The 24,483-nt window shown below is 41.5% G+C and overlaps 1 pseudogene; it reads right to left on the reverse strand.

Annotated features, from left to right (window-relative positions):
- Nucleotides 1-336: 336 nt before the first annotated feature.
- On the reverse strand, nucleotides 337-22,846 carry LOC144251027 (inactive hydroxysteroid dehydrogenase-like protein 1 pseudogene; annotated as a pseudogene).
- Nucleotides 22,847-24,483: the final 1,637 nt, after the last annotated feature.

The raw sequence follows: 24,483 nt of genomic DNA on the forward strand, positions 1-24,483 counted from the left end.
TTTCCCTTTAAACACAACATCTGAAATTTAAGAGCTGACAAGTTAGGTTGCCATGGCTTTGAAGTCAATGCCACTCTTCAACAGCCTGGGAGCAAAGCAAGGATATGCGGGCGATTTCACCGGTCCACACACCTTGGTGGTGATTTACTCTGGGCCCTCCACTTGGCCCCAGAGGTTTATCACAGGCTTTCCAAGTTTGCGTTGCAAAGGATGAATCTGACAGCACACTGGATCATCTGTCAAAAAGAAAATACATCAGATAAATGAAACGTGTCTCCAAATGTCAGAATGCTGTGCGTGACCATGAGTTGGCAAAACGTGACTGACCGCTGGGATTCAGGCTTTGCAGGCTAAGGCCCCCTTGCCTAACCAGGGGTTGAGAACACTTGCTCCCCACACCCAGAGCCACTCGAGCATATACTGTGCAAAAAGGAACTGAATAGAGTGGAACCAGCATCCTGTGGTCCTTTTTGAAACCCCCAGGGTCGAGACGGCGTGATGTGCATCTACTTTTGGTGAAGACAACCATCACAGGCATCTATGCAGAAGCTGCTAGGTGCATCCCTGTGGGTGGCCAAGTCGCTGAGGTGGTCTAAGTAAGTCTTAGAAGCAGAAAACACAGCTGTCCGGGGAGTGGGTGTGCAGCAGGAGCCAGGGGAGACAGGGGAGATGGTGACTATGATACCTTTCTTTCCCTCCAAAACTCCTGGTGACACTCCATGGATCATCATGCCAACTGGCGGTGGCAACCTTCACCTTTATTTTGTCCCAGAGCTTGTCCTCAGAGAGTAAAAGAGTCCCCTGCTAAATTCTGCAACTATGACATCCTTTTCCACCACGTAGGTGTCGGCCGTCTTTGACAACTGTCCACAGCTTCTCTGCTCTGCCTCGTCGGGATAGTGTGGAGACCTCGGCTTGCCGACTCTTCAGTGTAGGCTTCTCCACTTCCATCTGTTGCACCACTGAACCGGCCCATCTTTGGTACTGCTTGGTTCCTCTGCCCTGCTCCCCAGAGAAGGATAAAGTGCAGCCTGATCAGGCCGTAGAAGTCATAGACGATGGTGATGTTTTCCTGGCCGTGTACCAGGCTCCAGCCAAACCTAGCGCTTCCATGTAGCACTTGCAAGACCTGGTGGTCTTACCTGTGCAACAGGTAGAGACTGTCCACAGCAGCCCTGGCAACCTGCAGCAGCGCAGTCCCCAGAGCCCACCCTGCTGCACAACACCCCACACCCTCCACCCCTGCTGCCGCCGCCCCATGTGACCAGCACCAAAAGGCTCTATTTTTTCAGATATTAAATATTTGAAATCTATTTCCTGATATTAAGAATGTCTTTTCTTGTGTCTGAATTTTGTTACTGTTAAGCAAGTTTTCCTCATTTCTGAATTCTAAAGGACTTCATTTTGTCCAGATAAAATCTGCAATGAAAATTTTAGCACCAGAAAAAGGAAAAGGAAGAGGAAGGAAGGGAGAGGGAAAAGAAGAAGAAGATGAAAATATTTTGACCTAGGTGTGGTTGCCCATGTCTGTAATCTCAGTGACTCAGAGGCTGAGGCAGGAGAATCGCAAGTTCCAGGCCAGCCTCAGCATATTAGTGAGACCTTAAGCAACTCAGTGAGAGCCTGTCTCAAATTAACAATAATAATAATAATAATAATAATAGACTGGGCATGTGGTTCAGTGGTACGGCACCCCTGGGTTCAATCCTCACTATAAATACATACATACATACATACATATATACACACAGATATTTTGAGAGGAGAGAGTTAAATTTGTGAAGAAAAATAACATTAACACTGTTCAGATTTCGCACTTTCCCACTGAAGAAGCTCAAAGTTCTTTTCATTATTTCACATGCAATTTGTTTCATTCATTAGGCTTTTCTAATTTGCTTTCTTTTGACATATTGTGTTTTTGCCTAGGTGTTTGAACTTTCATGTGTATTTTGGAGTGTTTTATGTTTTCATTATGATTCTTATCGATGATGCATTGTTGACTACTGTTTTAAATATGCAAATGTAATTTATTTTAAATATTTTGTAGTAGATTTCTAATTTATTTTCACTTTAAAGACCATTTACTTCGTAATGATGAAACTCTAAAATGTATTCATACTTGATTCATGATGTAGTATGATCAATATTTATGTTCCCTTTTTAAATTGAAGTGGATGTAAAATTTCTCATTATTGGATGAAGGACTTCATATATTTCTACCAGATGTCAGATCATGTTTGTTAGTAATATGACCCAAATCTCCCATGCCTCATTTAGTTTTTGTCAACAAAAACTTCAGGTACCGTCATCAATGTGTAACCATCTTTGTCACAAGGTGAAAATCACAAATTCTCCTTCAGCTCTGTCAGCACTTACATGTTTATTATTATATCATCCTGATCAGTTAGGAAGTTTATCAGAATGTATTTTCCTAAGTCTATTTTCTTTAAGTCTAGTTTGTCTGATTTTAATGTAGTCAAGCCTTCCTCTTTTAATTAATTTTGGGCTTGATTTGAATTTTCATTCTCTTATCATGCTGGAATTTTATCTGACAATCTTCATATTCTAATGGAAATGTGGAGCCACAGAATATGCAATGCAATTTCTAAGATATCTGATTATATTTCTATTCTAGCTTTTGTGGATTCTATTTCCCCTAGTTTTGATATATTCTATATATTTTCTAAACCTAGAGTACTTATTGGACTGTTTCATTTAGTGCACATCTCTTTTCTCTTTGCTGCAATCTTGCTTTTATTGTTTGCCAGGTACTTTACACATTTTAATAATTAAACAGGTATCCACGCCCTGTCTTTAAAAATACATGGACTTGTCGATCCCTAATTTCTGCTTTCTGCCCACAGTATATACCATGATGTCTGATATTCAACTTTAACTTTGCATCTACCCCTTTTGAGCAGTTATTGTTTTATATTCAATCTCTGTCACATTTATTCATGTTCAACAGTTTGGCACTTGTTCTTTTTTGTTGTTGTTGTTGTTTTTGGGTTTTTTGGGTTTTTTTTTTTTTGCTTTTTTTTCTTTCAAGAATCTGAGACCTTTCAATTATATCATTCTCAGTCTCACTGAGGTGTATCCTTTAAAAATGTCATTAATGAGCATCTTTTGAAAAGAAGAAAACCTTCATTTTTTGGTCAATTCACATACATTTTTGAGTCACACTAATTCACAAAACAGGTACTAACATGTTTTTAAATTTACAATTTAAAGTTGACAGTTAATTTTTCTCCTTACTTCATTTGTACTATATGTTTTTAAATTTTGGTCCTTCCTTGCTGCTTTGAGGAGTCATTCCCTATAATAACCTATCTTTAGTTTGCCTGATTGTGGATGGGTATTTGTTTATTTGCATGGGGCGGGGGGGCACTCTCTAAATCTGAATAGTGGAGCCCTTCATTAGTTCTGCAGAATTCTCACCTGTTATTTATTTTTCCATTATCTCCCTCCTCACTTGATGGAATCATATTAGTTGCGCTGTAAACCCTTCTACCCAACCTCTATATCTGTTTACCTCACTTTCATAGTTCCATACTTTCCTACCCTGGATTGTGTTATGTTATATTCCTTTTGATAAGTTATACAACTCATTCATTTTGTTTCCTGCCATTTGAAATCTATTGTACTGTCTTTTTACACTGGGATTTTAATTGTACTCATATATTCATTTCTGGAGCTCGATTTGGCTTTTCTTCTCATCTTTCTGGCTTTGTCCTATTATCCTTTTGCTAACCTCATTCTGTTGATAAACAGTTGAGCATTTAAATTCTATAAATGTTAATTTTAATATCTGCAAACTTTGCAATTCCAGTTCTCCAATATTTCTCTGACTTTTGCTCACTGTGTCTTGTTTCCTCAAATGTTTTGTGATTTTTCTAGAAATCATTATTTTTTGGACGCATTGTTGATGGGAATTATTTTGGACCCTGATTAAGAGACCATGGGAGATCCACAGAGGTTTCAGAGATGGTTTGCTTTTGGAAGCCACTTGAGGCACTGCAAACCTGAAACTTATTAAACTGAAGATTTGGGGTTGAGTTATTTTGAGCCATAGAGGTAATATTTACTCAGTATATATTAATGTGGGATTGAACTTGACGTGAGGAACTTCCACAGAAGGCTTCTCTCCCTCTCCTACCTAGAGTCCAGATCAAGGGAGGGAATGCCTTCTCACAGCATGGTCCTGGGAGTGGGGCATTTCTTCCTAGAGGACAAACAGAACAGATTGCTTTGAAGAGTCTCGTTGTGAGCCAGGGTTTCTGACCAGAGCTCTCACCTGTCATAGCCCCTGGCTTTGTCTTTGCTCCCTGCCTTGGAACCTAAGCAGCAGGCTACCAGCAACTTTATTCCTCTGCTTCCAAACCTAAAGAAAGTGGGCAGATGAATTGCAAGCTTCCTCAGCCTGGCATTGACATCTGAATGGAACTGCACAGGAGGTCTGAGCTGCCTGTTGGCATCAGTGTTCTGTGAGCTTGTATAAATCTCTTTGGTGAGATGTATTGCTTTCTATATTGACCAGGTATTGTTATCAAAAGACAGCTAGAACTGGCTTAAGAGGGAACTTTAGCTGGGCACAGTGTAAATCCAACAACTCAGGAGGCTGAGGCAGGAGAATCTCAAGTTCTAGGCCAGCCTCAGCAATTTAAGGAAGCCCCAAGCAACTCAGTAAGACCCCGTCTCAAAATAAAATATAAAAAAGGCTGGGGATGTTGCTCAGTAGTTAAGCACCCTTGGGTTTGATTACCAGTACCCAAAACACCGAAAACAAAAACAAACAAGAAACCTTAGAAAATTGTTGCTTCCTTATTACCAATCCAGAATTATTGTTAATAATCAGGAGTAGAAAATATTTTCAAGCTAAAGATTTTATTGCATTTTTTAAAATTTATTTTTAAATGAAGTTTCATGTTGCTTAGAGTATAAACATTTATTTATTTATGGGGTAGTATTATAATCGCATGTGTATGTAATGTGTAACGATTAAATCAGGCAATAAACATTTCCGTCTCCTTAAACATTTCTTTGCAATAGGGACCTTCAATCCTCTATTTTCTTTTTGGTTTATATGTAAATATTCAACATTAGAAATTTTATGTTTGTCAGGAAATAATATTTATGTTTGTCATGTAATTATAATTCTTGATATAATCTTCAGTTTTGTCATTCTAATGAATTTTTTAAGTGAAATTATTTTTTCAATTTTTAAAAAAATTTTTTTTTATTATTAGTTGTTCAAAACATTACAAAGCTCTTGACATATCATATTTCATACATTTGATTCACAATCTTCTGTTTTCTAGTTCTTCACAAAATACACGATTGTTTTAAATTATAATCACCCTGCTGTATTGTAGAACACTGCAACTTATTTTAAACCCAAACCAAGAACTGAAAACCTTAATTAAATCCCCATGTGGACTATTATTAGTTTCTTAGTGTTGCCATAACAAAATACCACAAGCCAAATTAGTTAAATAGTAAAAATGTACTTTCTCACAATTCCGGAGATTGGAAATTCCAGGTCAAGACTGCAGAAGGTGTGCTTTTTCCTGATACCTACCTTTTGTGTCCTCTCAGGGTCTGTTCTCAGCTTGTACAGTCTAGCGTCTCTTCCTATCATGACACCAGTTCTATCAGACTGCCCCCCGCCTTATGACTTCCTTTAACTGGAATCACCTCCTGTTTTAGTCAGCTTTTTTTTTGTTGCTATGACAAAAACACCTGACAAGAATGATTTTAGAAGAGGAAAAGTTTATTTTGAGGATCAGAGTTTCAGCGCTCTCAGTCCATAGACGCCACATTCCATCCCTGAGGGTCCCAGGTGAGGCAGCGCATCATGGTGTAAGAGCTCAGTGGAGGAAAGCAGATGGGAACCAGGCGCCGAGAAGCAGAGAGAAGCAGAAGAGAAACGGCTCCCATCACTAAGCCCCCCCCAAAGGCTCCACCCCAGGGACCCACCTCCTCCAGCCACACCCTACCTGCCTCTGGTTACTACCCAGTGAATCCCTATTGAGGGATTAATGCACTGGTTAAGACACTCCTATTCCAACCATTTCACCTCTGAACTCTCAAATCGTCTCACACGTGAGCTTTGGGGGGTCACCTCCTATATAAACCGTAACACCTCCTTATAGATGCATTTCCTAACAGTCCTATTGGGAGCTAGGGTTTTTCCCTTTGAACACAATTCAGGCTTTAGGATGCAGTAAATAAACCTAAGTAAATAGACCTGATTTTTAAAACAATACCTGTGGGTTTAAATTTTAAGGAGATGAGAAGAAATCGTAGAATTGCTATCAGATGGTTGGAGCCTGGCCACCTGAAGCCTTCTTTTTGTCTAGCAATCTCTTCTCTATCTCTGCAGAACAGACATTGCATATGTATTATCTATTTGGAGACATTCAATCCTGGAAGTGATACACACGCTGTGTCTTGTTTTTCATCAGAGATAAAGGTCACTCATTGCTCAGTGGGAACACAGAGTGAAAGAAAAACAGGTTTCTGGGAAGACAGGATGGCCTGGAGGCAACAACCCTGAGCTGTATTTGAGATTGACTTGGAGTGAGAGTCTTTTGAGAAAAGTTGTGTGGGGGTGAGGTGAGTGAATGCCTTTTACCGATTGGATCCTAATCCATACCCTGTGTTTTCAAGTCAAAGGAGCTCAGGAAGAGGGCAGGGCTGACTTGTTGCTGTATCAAAAGGTGTGGATGGCGAAACCATTTCCTGGTGGACTTGGATATCAGATCAATGTTAAATAAATGATTAAGATCATTTATCTGAAGTATGGTGCCATTGGTTTTATATGTTAAGAAATCAAACAGACCACACGTACTTTTTGAAACCTACTTGTGCCATCATCAATGAATTCAGTTACAGTTTTTTGAGATGTTCCAGGGGTAAAACTGAAAACCATCCCAGGCTGAGGATTGATTGCCAAAGCAGAGAGACTATGGCATATCCAAGCCAGCCAGCATCTGTCCTATGCAATCATATCTGTCAACTGCATCTGGAGGCTGCAGATTCCAAGCAGGCTGAACATCAAGTCCTGAAATCTAACCTCAGGTTTCAAGTGGATATATATTTTGTGGTGTTATTCTGGTCCTCATTTATTATTGTCACAGAACCACTGTTCAGTTGAGCATAATTCATTGCAGCTGGTGGTCTTCAGTCCGCAAAGGCCAGGAACAAGAATAACTCCAGTTATGGGATGTAGTAACATTCAATTGTGTATATTTTTGGTTTAGAGTCGATTCAAAATATTTGGTGGTGTTTCAGCCTTTAAATTGATAGCTTACCTTCTCTGCCTGGACTTAGGAAATATATCTTAGGACTTAAAGAGAAAAAAAGCACAAGGAATTAATTCCTCCATAAATGTACATGTTTTATGTGTCTAGCAGTGGAAATGGTAAAAGAGAGAGAGAGAGAGAGAGAGAGAGAGAGAGAGAGAGAGAGAGAGAGAATGGATCACAATGAGTAAGACAGATCCTTTATGGTTCTTTATTCCAAGATGCATTTGGGAGCATATATTCATTTTAGGGTGTAAGGGGGGTCCAGCGGAACGTCGGAGGGAGAGACCACACACAAGAGACTTACTCCATGCAATTGGCAAAAGGGGATTTATTGGGGATCCATTCCAGCACGCTGGGACTCTGTGCCCATTCAAGAAGGGAGCGCAGCTCAGAGCCCAGAGCAAAGGTCAAGCAGAGCTTAAGTACACTTTTTCCGAGAGGGCGGTGGGCTTTGCATACATCAGAACAAATCATCATGAGGCTCGGGAAAATTGAACAACAACTCTGAAACGTGATTGGCACAATCATTGGCAGGAACAGGTGAGGCGGGGGTGATTGGTCATTCGTAAGTGGGTTACACATTCAAACTGATTGGTTTGGGCCCTGTGAGGAACTGCACAGGGCCCTAGGCTAAATGGCCAGTAGGGTGTTGTTTTAACTATCTCAGGAATCTGGGTGTAACAGAGGAATTTAATAATAACTAATCTTTTACATTCAAGCTTTCCAGCTTAGAAACTTTACCCTTTCAAGGGTATGAAAAGACTAATAATCCTACATTTATGAACTGGATATAGCAGAGGGCATTGTTAGGAGGAAAAGACTGTTATTGTCACTGATTTTATGATTGAAAAGTTTTTCTGGAATGGGAATGTTGGGCAGGGAGCCAGACTCCGTAAAGTTTTACTCTTTTAGTACTGTCTAGTGGGCTAGATAATTTTCTGTGACCTTGGTAAAACTAGAATCCTAGAGTTTCTGAGTTGCAATTTCTAATATTCATAATTTGGTAAACACTTGTACACTAAGTACCTCTCTGTGAATTAGATGGAAACTGTTCTAAGAGGGTTAATTAAACTTCAAATTGGCAAGCACTTCTCCATATTTATATGGAGATTAAAACCCATATAGCAACAATATTAATATCCATCTTTACTGAGAGGTCAAGTCTGCCAGGACCACCCCAGAATATAATAATAGTGACTACAGTGAATAAAATATGTGGCAAGACCTCAAAGAGATACACATGAATTTTGCTTTTAAAAATACTGACCTGAAAATTCATTGAACTTCTATTGGATGGGGCAAAAATTCTGAGCAACTGGTCTTCTAAGAGCCTCCTTTGAATTGTATTTGAGCACAATTGTGAGATGCCTCCAGAAGTTGTTCTACTCAAATTCGGGATCCCCAAAAGACCACCAGAGACCAAGATCAACGTAAGCAGAAAAGAGGTGTTTATTGTGAGCTAGCTGGGTCCTCCACGCGCACACAGCAACTGGTGATGCTGAGAGGCCCCAGCCCAGGGTTTGCAGCAGTTTTATACATTCTTTGGAGAGGGCAGGGACTTCACATACATCATAGCAAATCATCACACACCACAGGAAAATCAAATAACTCTAAAACATGATTAGCACTTTCACTGGAGGGAACAAGTTGGGTAGGGGTGATTGGTCAGTACAAGAGGGGGATTCATATGAACTGATTGGTTTAAGCCAAGAGGGGTGTACGTGCTGAACTACATGGTTTCCCAACATGTTATCAACCTCCATAAACTACTGGGGGTCATCTGGCATCCCAGGTATTTCCCTGTCTCATGCTGATTGGTGGCTGCTAGGGGGCTGCTATGGGTCCCCACCTAGCCTGACTGAGTCAGGGACACCTGGTGAGCAGATCTCTCCTGTGATTTGTAGATAAACAACTCAGCAGGGTGGGAATGTGCCTAGGAGTGCTCTGTGAGTCTTTCCAAGGACAAGGGTCACGCCCCCTTCCTTGGACAGACTTTGCTCTGAGATAGAGGCTGGTTTTTCAAAATCAGAAACCCAGAAGTTTCATTCAAGCAATATCCTTCTGGATCTTCATTATTCTGAGTAAGTTACAAACATAATTGAACTATTGAACATGAAGTAGGAAGAGGGAATCAGAATGCACCACCCCCAAATACTACTTTGGCATGAGGATTATTTCCATCTGTAAGTAACTCAAGATCAACAGCTGTAAGAAATCTCTCCCTGCCATAGGAGAAGAAGTGTTTCCAAAGAAGCGTCCTAGGACTTTATGAGAGGAGGCACAACTCAGCTCAGAATCAGAGAGGTTCTTGGCAGATGTGATAGAAAAAGACTTCCGCACAGTCAGCAGGAGGCACAAACAGAGGTTTACTTAGGGAATAGATCCACACATTCGGGGCAGAATGTGGGCAAATTAAAGAGAGAGACATGTTCTAGAAATTCCTGGCTCTTCTTTTAAAAGAAATTCAGTGAGGGGCAGACATGGACAGGCATGTAGGAGTAGTATCACCCGACAATCTCAAGGTGGTTTCTGGAGCACTGGTGGTAGGTTTAAAGATTTTTCAGCCATTTGGGAGTCACTGTTCTGGGAAAGAGGTTTATGGTGAAAGACACCCCGTTTATGAAAGACCCCCGTTTCCCTGTCCAAGGAGAATCACATGAAACACTGGCTGCAAAAGCACGAGGTGGTTTATTGAGACACAGGCGCCTTCGGGTGTCCAGCAGAACCTCAGCCAGAGCTTTGGTGAACTGGCACACCGGGCTTGGGGATACAGAGATTTTTATAGGGTTTGGGGCAGGTTTCGCGAACGCGCTGGAAGCAACAGGTTTCTTATTGGTTTGTTTAAATCTAGCATATAGGCCACCTAGGGGGTACAGGTCTGCATTCCAAAAACCACAGGTCTGCATTCTATTCTTTCTGTTCCTGCTTATCTGTTCCGGTTTATTCATTCATGCCTCAGGATGCGGGTGCTCTGTTCTTTCTCAACTGGTTATATGGAAAGCACATCCGGCGCCTGAGCCTGTTTGTGACAAGCCCGGTATCTTGATTTCATATCTTGGCCTTAGGTAACTGGGCTAACTGGGATAGGGTCTTTCAATGGAGTGACAGGGCTGAAAAAGTATGCAGAACTTCTCAATTAAAGTCTTCTTTTCTTGGCCTTCCTTCATATTTCTTTTTAACCTAATTTTTGTTTTTTTATCTTACCTCATGCCTTCCTCTTTTCTTCCTAAATGTAGGTCCTATTGTAAGGGGGGTCCGGCGGAACGTCGGAGGGAGAGACCACACACAAGAGACTTACTCCATGCAATTGGCAAAAGGGGATTTATTGGGGATCCATTCCAGCGCGCTGGGACTCTGTGCCCACTCAAGAAGGGAACGCAGCTCAGAGCCCAGAGCAAAGGTCAAGCAGAGCTTAAGTACACTTTTTGGGGAGGGCGGGAGTCTTTGCATACATCAGAACAAATCATCATGAGGCGCGGGGAAATTGAACAACAACTCTGAGACGTGATTGGCACATTCATTGGCGGGCGAGGGTGATTGGTCATTCGTAAGCGGGTTACACATTCAAACTGATTGGTTTGGGCCCTGTGAGGAACTGCACAGGGCCCTAGGCTAAATGGCCAGTAGGGTGTTGTCTTAACTATCTCAGGAATCTGGGTATAACAGAGGAACTTAATAATACCTAATCTTTTACATTCAAGCTTTCCAGCTTAGAAACTTTACCCTTTCATTCCCCACTCCTTTTTCTGACTACTTTTAATCTTAAAAGTAATGAATCATAATTATTGGGGAGTCTCATTTTTCATCCCTGTCAGTGGAGTATACTGCCTTCCGATTACCACGAGTTGTCCTGTGTTTCCTGGAATCATTTTTAGCATGGCCTCCATTTTAGATTTCACTCGGTATTAGACTCCGATTTATCTAACTACACTGACTGCCTAACTTTAAATCTGGCTTCATTCCCCTCTCTAATTTGGGAACTCCTTACTGCTGTGAGGAAGGGGGACGAAGATGATCTTTCTGGCTTCTTCAGGCTGAAAAGGGACGGTGTGGGGCAAGCAGTTTGGAGTCCCCCTTAAAAATATCGGGTCTATGGAGTGATCCATGCTAACAGTCCAATTGAGAAGTAATAGGCTGGAGGGCCATTCGAGTGATAGGTGGTCTATAAGAGAAACAAGAATTCATTAGTACTGGAACCAGATTGATGCAGCAAGAAATGCCACAGCACAGAAATATGCCAATGAGTATAATGGCCAAGACAAAGATCAACAATGTTTCCTATCAGGCAATACCAGGAACTAGGAGTTAAGATACTGTTTCCACGACAATGTTGCTGAGGACATGGCTTCTGAGCATGTAATTCTTTAAGGAATTTGTCACATTGTCAAAAATGTCAGGGATGTCAACACAACAACTAACATTTAGGTTTACAGATGTCTTTTCCCTTAAGATATAGTCTAATAATTTAATGCCATCTGATCCTGCAAAATCCTTTTACTGACCTCTGTGTCTAATAGAGAAATCTTTAATTCTGCTACTCTGGGCTGGATAACCATACTGGCACACATCAAGCCTACCTGCATTGGTTAGAAATAAAGGCCTTAGACTAAAACTACTCTAACAGTCCCTTTGACAGTTATCAGGCATTTCTGTCTAAGAATCTCTTTTGTAGCCTCCAGTCTATTTATTATTATCATTTAAGATGTCCAGGAACAGCTGTGCTTTGGCTTTGACTGTCTTTGCTAAGTGTTTAAGATGAAGCAAGTCAAACTGACTTCTGTTTCTACCTATTGTTAACAGTCAGCTGAGCTTCCTGGGAGTCCTCAGGAACTTCACAGCAGCTTCTCAGTTCTGTTAGTGCCATTTGCGCAAGGATGGGTCCAGGCCTTGCTTGACCACGTGGCTTCCCTCAGAAGCATCAGGGATGTCTCCCTTTTCTGATGACCCTCCTCTTCACAGCAAATGCACTGATTGGCTTTCTGTCCTCCACTGGTCTCATTAATCTCCCTAATCAGGAGGTTATGTGGCCTAGAGTTGCAAAGCCTTTTGGAGAAGTCCCCTATCCCTGATTCAGACTGACTCAGAGGGCAAGAGCCAAATATTGGTTTTCTTGGCCCTTTAACTTTAATTTTAAAACTTAATCTTAAACATCCAGCAAATAAACTTCAACAGCCTTATACTAAGTACTGGGCTTTAGTACCTATCTCTCTATCCTGTAGGTGATAACTCCTTATCTTAAGTTAACCCAGGTTGTGAGTTCTTAAAGCAGTACTTCTTTAAAACATTAACAGGCAATCTTTAGACCATCTAAAAGCAAACTACAAAACAAAACTAACTAGGATAAAAACATATTTAGTTTATGTAATAGCTACCTTGAATTCTGGCTGAGTTATACATTATAATCCCCTGTTTGAGGTCCTGGCAATCGTGACAAAACCAACTTTTGGACACAACCTTAAATGCACTGAAATCTGGCCTACTTCTTCCATAGTCACTTTCACATGAGATGGGACATAGAGCCTTATCTCAAGTAAGGCGGGGCTCATCATAAGTCTTAAATACTATAGTTCTGAAGCTGATCTTTGCTTTTTAGACATCATTTTACAAAGTCTACATAAATTGTTGCTCAATCTTACATGAATATTAGCTAACACAATATAATATCACATCTAAAACATGAATTAAAGAAAGGCTGAAAACTTTTAACCTCTTGTAGGAAAGTAGCAAAGTACTTTTGTGTTTTACAATAAAACCTTTACCCAGATTAGGCTCTCATTAACTTAAAAATACATTTAAATTGTGTCTCAGTGTAGAAAGCAACATAGAACTTTACATATCTCACTGATAACAAGTCCAGTTACAGAACACACATGATAAATAAATTTCCAGCATGTTTTTCTCTTTGAGCCTAAAATTACCATACAACTTTAGAACACCAGCTTGTAAAGCTTCTACCTTACAGACTTGTATACCTGGAAGATATGAACACATTAGTAACATCACAATTGCATTGATGATTTTATGCTAACCAAGTTTGGGCTTTTAAAGAAATAACATAGCACAATTCTCTAAAACAACAGCACTCGTTTAACCAGCTGTTTAATTTCTTTAAGATTACTTGTTCAAAAACTTACACTTATAACCAACATACACAGACCTTTATCACTTACTTAAACCCTCTTAATTACTTAAACTCTTATCCAGAAACACACTTTCCCTCTATTAATTCCATCCCTAGAACCTTCTAGTTTCTCTTTTTTTTTTTTTTTAATCTGTTAACCTCCTTCTGTTCACATTTTGAAACAATACCTGCAAACCTTTGAATCTAAGCAGATTATTTCATAGACATCAACATTTTATTAGGGCCTTTTTGAACACCTAGAAAAACTTATAAGCTTAATTTTAAAGACATCTTTATTTTTATCTGTTTACCCAATTTAAATTGAACCATTTGAATCACGTGAATTAAAGATATTTGGATCAATTTTTAATTTTTCATGAGTGCTCCTCATCTGTCATTTGTCATATCACTGCAGGATATATGGACATACACACATACAGACATACCGACATACAACACATAACAAGAGTGTGCACACATAATAGTGAAGGCCTTGTAGCTTTTCACAGATGAAATCTCCATTGCAATGTTTCAAAAAAAAAACTCCAGTTGATCAAAAATAGAACTTATCAGAAAAACATTAACTTGTCTGTAGGAACAAAATCATGAGCTCAAAAAAAAAGATACAGAATCTAAGAAAAAAGCAAAAGTCCTAAAAAATTAACTGGCCAGTAATTAGTAAATGCCATTCAATTTACTTTTTGGTTTAATCTAGTTTGAGTTCAGGTAAGACATCTTTACTCCTTTTTTTTTTTTCCCTTGGGCCTCAGATCTGTCTCCTATTGAGCCTCAGGCTTCTTCTATTTGCATATCAACTCAAGTCCTGGCTGAATTCTGGAAGGACCTGGGAAAACCAGAATTCTGAACAGAAACTTTATGCCTAAGGCATTTTAACCATAAGTCACAATTTTTTTTAAAATTTTAAATACAATTTACAAAATTTGATCTTTATCTTTCTACACTAGAAAAACTTGCTCACACAAAACTGAAAATAGGATCCTTCTTGATAATATAAAAGCCACCATCAGAAGAAATACCTTCAAGATCATTAAGCCAACTTTTTTTGTTCTGAAGTTCCTAAAGTAGTATTAAGTTACACTAAATTGCCTGAAAATTTTTAAAAGAGAACCACACACTACCATGTATATCCAAAATTAAGCTTTGAAAATTCCCAAGACTGTTGCTAATTAATGTCATTTCAATAAGCCAGACCAATGTTTTAATTTAACACTTTTTTTTAAATCTTACACACTGATAAACAGATAACAAATCATAATTTACTATCCTTGCCCAAATCAATGCACTGTATACCTAGTGAAATCTCCTTAGGCTACCCAGCTCAAAAGTTGATGAGGAAATAAAACTGAATGATTGGGAGTTACTTGCCAACTTGGAAGTAGAGTTTTTTTAATTTTCTATCCTAAGTATCTATAAGTTCTCTGGCATGAATTGTCTGAAACCACAAACTAAACAATTACCTAACCCTAACTTTTAACTGCAAGATTATACAATGCTTCAAACTCATCTAGATACCAGATGTTAAGAAACAATCTATAATAACCTTTAAAACAGACCAGATAAGAAAAAATCTCTCCAGGTTTTGAACTTCCATTTAATTATGACTCCTATCAGTGGCACCTTAGATTTCCCATGAGTGGACAAGATGTCCTCACTTAGGGGCTGCCAATGTCTCGGCTTGGCACAGAATCACGAGCCACCACACACCTTGTAGATTTAAACAGCAATCCTTTATTCCTGAACTCACATTGGCCTCTACACAAACAGGTTCTGGGGAAATTCAAGTTCTGCCGCCAACTCACCTACTCCATGAGGCTTTTTCCCCATCCCATTTTAATCTCACGAGAACTCAACGGGAAAAAGCAGCAGGAGCACTCTAATCCCGCAGCAATAATCTTCAACTTCCAACTTCCCTAAAACCCCTATTGTAAACCGGGAATGCCCTAAACTCAAATTATCTTAAACCCGAATACTTCCTAAAACCTGCAGGATACACCCTAATCCTGGATCCACCCTGGTCATTGAGTAGGGTCACCTTTCTCAAACACACATGCAAGGTCACAGCAAATTCTCAGTGTGACTGACTTACTGCATTTAGGTGGAGTAGTAATCCTTACAGTGCAGAGAAAAAAATGAGGAAATTTCCCCAAAGCAAAAATGGCTCTGGCAGCTGCTGGGAATTCCTCAGTTTTCCCTTCACTTGCAAGATTAGCTCTTCTCCAGTTTGGTTTGACCTTAGGCACTATATATATATATATATATATATATATATATATATATATATATATATATATATATATATTTATATATATATTTATATATATATTTATATATATTTATATATATTTATATATTTATTTTTTTTTCCTAACTTTAGTAGCCAGCTCCCAATATGCTCATCCTCTGCTTGCAGTTATTTTGAGTGCTAGGCTTCCCCAAGAAAGCAAAGTGGGGATTTCTTAAAAGCCCCCTTGGGAGTGTCAAAATTTGTGACTGAAAATTTGGTTCCCATCCCCCAAAGCCAATTAACACCAATTTAATCAGCAGGCATCTCTATTTGCACTCAAGCCAACTAAGGGAGGGAAAGAAAACATTGTTTTCCTAATTTTGTTTAACAAAGGGGATCAAAGTTTACCACCCGCTTTGGGGCTGCATTCCCAAGCAACAACTCAGACTCTGGGGACCTGGTCCCTTCTGCCTCCATGAGGGAGGGAAAGGGCTGGGTGCCCCAGCCACCTTCCCCCGCTCGCCAGGTGGTCGGAGGTAGGGGGCAGTCCCTCGCTGACTCCATCTCTGACCCGCCCGTCCCACTGTAGTGGAAATGCGTCTGATGGCAACCGGTCGCAGGCAGAGGAGGGGGAGGGACAGTCCCCCTCCGACCTTACCTCCGACCCCGCCCGCCGGGGCACCCCCCCTTCCGGGGAGGGGAGACAGCGAAGGGGCGGAAAGGACAGGTGGGTGGAGGGGCCAGGAGGAACAAGGATAGGACAGATCCGCCCTACCATCGGGTGGAATCCTCCCAGCAAACTGCGCGGACCCCACCCATGCAGGAAGAGATTCGCAGAGGTCCTGAAAGGTTAGAAGCCATGATCTAGATGGTCATGCGGCCCCGGCTGAAAGACAATATCTCTGACTTTGCAGATTAGAGAGAGAGATGGAGGGACTCTCCTGGGGGCCATTCAACTCCGAGGGTGGGCCACTCTGCTCTGAAGTGCAGAGAGACAATACAAACGTGACACAAACACGGAATGAAGCGAAGAAAAAGACAGTAGTCCTGACGGCCAACCCAGACCAGGCAAAGCGAAGCCCATGCCACCGAAGGAACCGCTCAGACCGCCACCCGTGGCGCCCGCGGCCCGGACCGAGCAGGGAGATGAGACAACCGACACACACACATGAGTTCAGAGGCAAAGATTAAAGACAGACAATAAACTCAACCCAGACAGTAAACAAAGAGTAGCCGGCAAAACCAGACGGGTTGGCAGCAGAATACAGATGAGGGCACCTTGTCCCTCCCAGATGGGGGCACCTCCGTCCCCCCCAGAGTCTCCCAAAGCGTCCTTTGAGGAGACGTGGTCTGTGGCTTCAGGGACACGTCTATCCACCACCGCCAGGGGGAGCTTACGCTCTCCGCTGACAATCACACTCTGTCAACCCAAAACCAGAAAACCAGAAAAACCAGAAGGCTCTGAGAGCTTATGCTCTCCAGCCCAAAACCAGAAGGCTCTGAGAGCTTATGCTCTCCAGCCCCAAACCAGAAGGCTCTGAGAGCTTACGCTCTCCAGCCCCAAACCAGAAGGCTCTGAGAGCTTACGCTCTCCAGCCCCAAACCAGAAGGCTCTGAGAGCTTACGCTCTCCAGCCCAAAACCAGAAGGCTCTGAGAGCTTACGCTCTCCAGCCCAAAACCAGAAGGCTCTGAGAGCTTATGCTCTCCAGCCCAAAACCAGAAGGCTCTGAGAGCTTACGCTCTCCAGCCCAAAACCAGAAGGCTCTGAGAGCTTACGCCCGCCACTGAGCCAGACACCGAACCCGAATGCTCTCTCGGGGCTCATGCCCGCCATTGAGCCAGACACCAAACCCGAATGCTCTCTAGGGGCTCATGACCGCCATTGAGCCGAACCCGAGCGATCGCAAAAGAAAAACAAGAAACAAGAAGGAGAAAGTGGTGGGAGAGAGAGAGAGAGAGAGAGGCGCCTTACTTACCCCCTGAAGCAGTCCTTTGTTAGGGTCTCTCTGTCTGGCGATGCGCTGTTCCCAGCCAACGCACCAAATGTAAGGGGGGTCCAGTGGAACGTCGGAGGGAGAGACCACACACAAGAGACTTACTCCATGCAATTGGCAAAAGGGGGTCAAGCAGAGCTTAAGTACACTTTTTGGGGAGGGCGGGAGTCTTTGCATACATCAGAACAAATCATCATGAGGCACAGGGAAATTGAACAACAACTCTGAGACGTGATTGGCACATTCATTGGCGGGCGAGGGTGATTGGTCATTCGTAAGTGGGTTACACATTCAAACTGATTGGTTTGGGCCCTGTGAGGAACTGCACAGGGCCCTAGGCTAAATGGCCAGTAGGGTGTTGTCTTAACTATCTCAGGAATCTGGCTGTAACAGAGGAACTTAATAATACCTAATCTTTTACATTCAAGCTTTCCAGCTTAGAAACTTTACCCTTTCACTATATTTTTGTTGTAAATGTGCCCAACCCTCCCTTGTCTTCCAGGAGGAGGAGAGCGATTCTTACCTTTACAGATGGAGAGCCAACATGGAGACAAGTTTGTATCACTATACCCAGCTAAAATCATCCTCATTCTCCATTAGTTTTCCCCCCCTGTATTTCTTGGTCACTTCTCCATGATTTGTTGTCCCTGGAAGTCCAAACTGTCTTTGTTCAAATAAAACACAATCCCCCAATTTTAACTACATGAGTTTCACTTCTTTTCTGAAAACTCTCTTGTACACAAACATTAAGGAAGAATTAGCACCTTTGCTCCTGAGAATCTATCTTTTGCTGGTTTGATTCACAGGCCCCCAGACTAGAACATAAGAGAGGTCGGAAAAAGTCTTTCTTCCCTAACAAACACACATTCGACTAATGAGAGTAGAGGGAATCTATTGAAAGGACACAGGGACTAGATTGAAATTTTCAATGCCACCATGTGAGTAATCCCTTGCACATAAATTTTCAAGAAGACGGGAAAAACAACATTTCTGAGTGCATACTTCTTGTCAATCACTGCATTTCTAAATGTAATAAAGCTTAAAAGTAGATCTTATTGTTCCTGATTTCCAAATAAGTTTAGAGAGTGTTTGTTCATAACTTTCCCAAGGACACACTGATCTCTTTCAGCTTAGCTCCTGCTCTTTCTACTGTATCTCCCTTTTTATTGCAGATGTCTTAAAAGACTGCACTCTGTGTCCAGCACAGGCCAGGCTGAGCTGATAATGCAGGGTCATAGTGTACTTTTCCCTGAAGTCCTCTTCCACCCAGTTTACGTTTCTTGAATGGGTGACTTGGGGGTTTTATAATTTACTGATGCACTTTCTCATTTTGCAACAAAGAAATGTTGGCTTAAAATATAATATTCAGGCTAAGTCAATTCCTAATCGAATTCCTTTAGAGTCTTCTCTTGGTTTCATTTTGGCACCATGGCCTTTTGAGACAACCCCCCCACATCTTCAACCTGCTTCTATTTAAGAAGCTGAACGTCTTGTACCCTGAGTTTACACACCCCTTCCCTCTGATTCCATGACTTTCTAGTGAGTACTGCGTTAAACTTGCCCAGGTTCCTTGTGATTGCCAGATGAAACGGGCAATACTGCCTTTAAGTTCATTTTTGCTTCTGATTTTGTGGGATATCCTATCTTCAGCACTCCTCTCCAGAAAGATTTCTGACAAGTAAAGTCAAAAAAAAAAAAAAAAAGAAAAAGAAAAAGAAAAAAGAAACTCTTAAAAATTCGGAATCTGTCATACTGCTTTGTCATCACCCTCAAACACCTGTCTGTTGACTTTCCATCACAGGGTGACAATTCCATCTATTCACTTTCTTAAATTATTTTCCCAGGGAGTATCGCTGCTTTCAGTTGGGGACATGAGGACTTGTGACTCTTAGGGACACCTCTGTGCACTGATGTCTAACCAGGGAAGTCCCCTCACGCCTGGGTGTCGAGTGGAGCTTCTAGGCTCATAAGTCTTAATTTTTGCATTTTAGTATGCAGTGTATGCTTCTATCTCAGAAGTCTCTTGAATTAAGCTAATATGCTTTTTATGACATAAAACCTTGGTTAGTTAAATTTTATCTACATACCAAAAAAAAAAATATGTTTGGGCCTACAAAATAATTTCTTTTAGAGTTCCTTTGAAGAGCAATCATCTTTGTTAATTTGGCTGTATCTTTACGGATCCTTAGATTTGACCAAGTTTTGGACAAAGAACTATTAATGTCGAGCAAAAGAGATTGACATTTGAGTGTTTCAGATTTGTTTATGTTTGTTTTTAATCAGAGCAAGTGTACGTATTTACAGTTTGAACGGGTGAAAGAGGGTGGGATGAACTGAATCCCAAGGGAAGCCCAAGCTCATCTGGGGGACAGGCCTGGCTGCTGGTCAAGACTCACAGGCAGCAGAGAGACCCAAGCATCTGGGTGATGGGTCACAGCCAGGCCCTGAGGTTCTCCAGAGTTCACTATGGGGGTGTTCCCGTAGGAGCATCAGAATAAGTGCCATAGAAAATGGGGCCAGTCAGCACCTGACTGAGAGGAGCTTGAATCCAGGGCCTCTTTCTGTGGTTGAGGAAGAACATAGTGCATGTGAACTCAAGGGTGTGTTTGTGTGATGTGTATGTGTGTAATGTGCATGTGTAGAGTGTGTGTGGTATATAGGCATGTGACATACATAGGAACATGCATGGTATGTACATGTGTGACATGCAAGTTGTGTGTGTGCTGTACACATACATGTGCCACATGTGTAGATGTGCATGCCGGTGTGTGTACGTGTGTGCATACTGTGTGGGTGTCAGTATGGTCAAGTATGTGTATATGTGTCCATGACTTTACCTTATCCTAAATAAGATAAAAATAAAACTTTATCAAAACAAATAAATCCCCACAATAATGTTGAGGACTGAACCCAGAAACTCAATGGATGATCCAAGGAGAATAGTTTGATTCAAACTATTAAAAAAAAAAAAAAACTATTGAAAAAAAAAAGGAGGTTATTCAAGCTCTCTTTGTCTAAAGCCCAGGTTGGTGCGGGGACTGGAAGGGGGTCAGAATCAGGCCCAGGAGTGGATCCAGCTGTGAGAGAGAGCAGCCTGGGTTAGAAGGAGGGTGGATTACCCCTGGGAAGCACCTCCCCATCCCCAGGCCTGGGCACAGCTGCACCTCATTCCCACCACAGGTAAAGGTGGGATGTGATCACCTCCACATTCTAATCCTTTCCTAATCCTTTAGCCCTCTGAATCTAAAGTAAAACATTTCTAATACTGTTTCCTGGGCACTGTAAAAAAGTGATTTGTTACTCAAAGGGGTAACAGAATTCCTCCAGTAGAAAATGAAGTAGCCATATTGTCACGTTACGAAAGGACGTGGTGGTGGAAGTGCCTATCGACTTCCAGAAATAAACCACGATTAACTGAAGGGCTGACAGTAGCACAGGACTTGCTGGGATGATATGCAGATCAAAGCGCCACCCTTCCCTCTTTGAGGCTCATTAGATCTCAGATATAATTAAAACCCAATAAAAAAAGAAGAACTTTCATATTTATTTTTGTCAACTTCTTGTAATTTCACAACATAAAAAATATGGCAAAAATTCTGAGGTTAAGAAATTTACTACAAAGAGACTCAGTAATTATTTCGCCCATGCAGCTTCACAAAGAGAAGCTTTATAATATTTTCCACTTAGTTGTGTTGTGGGTTATCGTGTTTATTTTCAGGCTTGATCTCTTCCTAGGAGGGGTAGATCGGCCACCTATCTCACTTGGGCAATATTAAGATGACTTATGCATCTAATCTTCGTATTAACATGGGCCTAGAGGCTATTGAACAAGCAAGTGTCTGTGAGCATAATAAGAAATAAAATGTAACAGATGGGAAGCTCTCATGATTTAGAAAGTTCTATTGGTTTCATGTTTTTCCCACATTCCCATCTGAACAGAGTATGAAGATGGATGCTTTCTTTAGTTCAGTCCTCTTAACCCTAATTGTTTCTTTCTTTCTTTCTTTTTTTTTCTGCTTTGAAGTTCAATTGCAGCTTCTAGCAGGATTGTCCATTAAACTCGTGATTCCATCTTGTTAAGACAAATACAGAGTTCTTCCAAGACAGCTGGCAAAGCCTTTCTTTTCTGGGTGGAGGAGGTAAAGTTCTTTCCATCTCACTTTTCCGTAACTCAAGTTATTTCTCTGCTGCTCTGTTTTTACCTTCAGTTAGTCTGTCTAATACAGAGAATGCTGAGTTTGTGTTTGCTGGGATCTTCAAGTTTTAAAATACAGGCAAAGTGAAAGACCTTTTGATTGTGTGACGACTCAGTATCATTCACTGACCCTCCCATGAAATTCTGAATCTTACAAAGACAGATGATTTTAAGGAGGAAGAACAATTTTAAATCACTTTTCAAACCACTTTGGCTCCTTGTTTCTCTGTCCTTGTCTGTTTAAATACACACTTCTAAGTGTACATATTTACAGTTTGAACAGGTGAAAGAGGGTGGGATGAACTGAATCCCAAGGGAAGCCCAAGCTCATCTGGGGGACAGGCCTGGTTGCTGGTCAAGACTCACAGGCAGCAGAGAGACCCAAGCATCTGGGTGATGGGTCACAGCCAGGCCCTGAGGTTCTCCAGAGTTCACTATGGGGGTGTTCCAGTAGGAGCATCAGATGGGTCATGTTTATCAAGCCTGAAGGAAAATTGGTCTCCTCTGCCTATTTCATATTGCTGATTATTTCTATGCTCTCCTCAGAAACTTAAATTTTGAACCTCAAAAGGCAGGAAGAAACCAGTTGACTATCACATGGGTGGTCAGTGATCAGGAATGAAAAACTCAAGGAAAGAAAAATAGGATCCTGCTGAGTGCCTTACTGATTTGAAGTCACTCTGCCCTAAACAAGTTCCTAGGAGTCTCCCACAGGATGGAAAGAACTTCGAGCCGTGCTGAGGATGTCAGGAACCGCAGGACAGGGCCCTTCCCACCTGCATCCTGCCTTCCAGCAGCTCTCAGGAGCATGAGAGAATGACTGCACCAGCTGAAGCCCAGTGTTTTCTCCAGACTGTGCACTGTCCCATGTTGACACAGCGCTGGGCCACATGGTATCCACATGTGTCCACGGCGATGTTTCCAGGAGAGGATGAACGGTCTGGTGAGCAGCCCCAGGGGGTGGCTGTCCACAGCCAGATCATGGACTACGCCCTGAGGTCCCTAGGGTTCACGTCTGCTGCCCTCTTGGCTTTGAGGTGACAGAAGACATGCAGGCCCCAGAGAGAGCTGGCAGAAGTCTTCATTAGAAAAGCAAACAGTTACGTTAGGAAACCAGTTAATTCAGAAACGGAGAACTTGATATTCCTCCCTTTCATGGTTAGCCCAGATTTATTATCAAGTTTCTCACAGTGAAAAAATGAAGGAAAGTACTCCAGGTATGAAAGCTTGTTAGCAGAAATATGACGGGAATAAACTTTAACAAGCACAGTGACTACAGTTTAAAAAGTGCACTTCTGTTCTCATCACTTTAAGCCTCAAAAGAAAGAAAAAAACCTGTGGATTAGGTGTCCAAAGAAGCGTGTTTCCTTCCCCCCTCCCTTACCATCAGGCTTGCATTGCCCTGGAGAATAGCCGCAGTGAAGAGGACCCCAGAGTGCGATCCCTGCTAGTCACAGTCACAGTCAATCTTGCATGTCTTTCCCATCACCATGTGTTGATTGGGGATTGATGGTACCTGGTTCCTGCCAATTGGACACAAAATGCCAGTTGGACACAGAAGAGACATCTGGGATATATTTCCTTTCTTTTTAATTTCCATTTTTCATTTGACATATTTATACTTATTTATGGGGTAAAGTATGGAAGTCAACGTATAGCCCATGTGCTATGGCCAAATCAGGGCAATTACCAGATCCTTCATCTCAAATATTATCATTTCTAGGTGTTGGAAACCTTCAAACTCTTCTACTCTAGTTATTTTGAAATCTATGATGAACTGTTATAGATAATTTTTCCTATTGTGCTCTAGAACATTAAGACAGCTTCTCGGGTCCCAAAGTATGTTGGTCTCCATTATCCATTCTACCTGTCTCCCTCCCTCACCTCTCTCAGCCTCCATCGACATTTCTTCTACCCTCTTAAGTGTGGTCAGTGTTTTCAGCCTTCATAAAGGAGGGAAAGAACAAGCAGCCTTTATCTTTCTGTGCCTGCCAGTTCACCTAACATACCTTCTTTTAGTATTTTCCTTCTTAACAATGAGAATCTAGTGGGATGTTCCTATCACCTCCCATCTTTGTTTGGCAGATGCTGGTAAGGGTGGAAATTTTGGAGCCAGTGCAGCTAGCTACCTAGTATCCAGGAGGTGGCAGCACTAGTAGGTGGGAGGGCCCTTGTTTTGACACTATCCACAAGCCATGAAGTTCTCCAAGTTTTCAGTACCCACTCTCTCACTTCTGCTTAAGTGAGGCAATAAATTGTCCTACTATATATCTTTTTTTTATCCAGCATTTTATTATCGAATGCCATCAGAAAGAGCATTCTCCTTAATACCTTTTGCAGATAAGGCTACCTAGACTAGCGGAGATTAAGTGAGCTACCTAATATTGCACAACAGAGACATATTTTCTGAAGTTAAGCTCAGAGTTTTGAATGAGTCATATTTTTTTTAGTGTACAGTGACCTTTTTATGGAGTCACAAGAGCTTTAGGGCTTGGTCTCTATTTAACCACAGGTGAGCTCCTCATTCATTTCCAAAGGCCAGGCAGACCCTGAGCATCTGCTCTCATGGCGTATTTGCACCATGCCATGGCTCAGCAGGCAGGGGGTTATTTAAATTCCA

Source organism: Urocitellus parryii, chromosome Y, assembly GCF_045843805.1.
Source record: "Urocitellus parryii isolate mUroPar1 chromosome Y, mUroPar1.hap1, whole genome shotgun sequence".
Lineage (NCBI taxonomy): Eukaryota > Metazoa > Chordata > Mammalia > Rodentia > Sciuridae > Urocitellus > Urocitellus parryii.